General features: G+C 33.3%; 1 non-coding gene across 1 annotated transcript; it reads right to left on the bottom strand.

The window, feature by feature from the left end:
• Positions 1–311: 311 nt before the first annotated feature.
• Positions 312–383, bottom strand: Trnae-uuc (transfer RNA glutamic acid (anticodon UUC)). Its single transcript has one exon. It is a non-coding gene; the product is annotated as a tRNA-Glu (tRNA).
• Between the last annotated feature and the right edge of the window lie 1,026 nt (positions 384–1,409).

Genomic DNA, 1,409 nt, shown 5'->3' with positions numbered 1-1,409 from the left:
TTTGTCAAAAAAAAAAAAATGTTTAAGAACCATATTAACATTAATTATTCAAATAAAACAAAAGGTCAGGCTAGGGTCGATTCCAAAATAAATAATTATTTCTCCCCTCAACAGTTGCTACCACAACATTAAGTTAGGAAGATATCGTGGGTCAACACAAACAATTTAATTGTCATAACATTCCTATACAAGATTTGATTCACAAAACAATTTGGAAAAATGTCCATAGATATTTTTTAGACACTGTAACAATAAAAAATTAAAACGTATTATATATTGTTGTCGTTTTGAAATAAAATAACAAAATTTTATTCCGGTACCGGGAATCGAACCCGAGCCTCCTGGGTGAAAGCCAGGTATCCTAGCCACTAGACCATACCGGATTGGTGCTGTTAGTGCTATTAAACACACCAGATAAATCAACAGCCGTCTGCAAGTATAAGGTTTATAAATATAGGTTATACAACTTTTTTCTTTATCGAGGGATAACAGCTTATGCCTAATAATCATACATTGTAGTAAGTTAGTATGCTTGCCCGACGCTAAAAAATATTCAAGGGGGGGAGGGGGTTGTCAAATAAAGATGCTGACTTCAAACTTTAATTAATAGCCGACTAAAATGTTTGATTATTTTCGTAAAGAGATTACAATATTCTTATATCACAAGCTATTTACAAAAATTAATGTGAATTGTTAATTGTTGAATGAATAAAAAATAATAATGGCAATTTAGTAATATTTTACTGATATATTTACTTCTTCTTCTGGTTATTAGGCCTCTGAGGACCATCCCATTTCACACCCTAACCTCCATCCTTCTCTATCCGACGCTTTTTCTTATTAATATACAATTGCTTTTTTAATTCGCTATACAGTGATCGGACTCCTATTATTTTTGTTAGTATTTTTTTTACCTGCCTGTATTCTGACCACTATTTCATTGGCTATTTCGTTATGCTCTGTTACTATTGTTCAGAGGCATTTAAATTGTTCAACTCTGTTGAAGCAATACTTGCCAATATTTAAGGTAGTAATAGGACTCTCTTCGTTACACTGAAGTCCTACTTTCGCTGCAGCTTTCTCTAGTTTGAGAAACATGTCTTTAAGTTTTCCTTGTGAGTCCTCAAGTAACACTACGTCGTCTGCATACGCTAATAACCCGATGAATGATTCTTGTAATTTAAAACCATATTGATCGATATTAATTTCCCTTGTACATTTTTCCAATACCAGATTAAATAAAATTGGTGATGAGGCATCTCCTTGTCTTACACCTGACTTTACTAGTATAGGGTCCGACACTAGACTACCGACCTTAACTTTGATCGTCGTTTCCATCACACATACCGCAATTAAGTTGATTAGTTTATTAGAGAAATGGAACTCTCTTAGGATGTTCATCATACTCT

The sequence above is a fragment of the Adelges cooleyi genome, unplaced genomic scaffold (assembly GCF_023614345.1).
Source record: "Adelges cooleyi isolate 19-005CV unplaced genomic scaffold, UGA_ACOO_1.1 ACOO_flye_CR_arks_rails_tigmint_CR_PRNA_118, whole genome shotgun sequence".
Lineage (NCBI taxonomy): Eukaryota > Metazoa > Arthropoda > Insecta > Hemiptera > Adelgidae > Adelges > Adelges cooleyi.
This window is presented reverse-complemented; position numbering and strand designations above follow the sequence as displayed.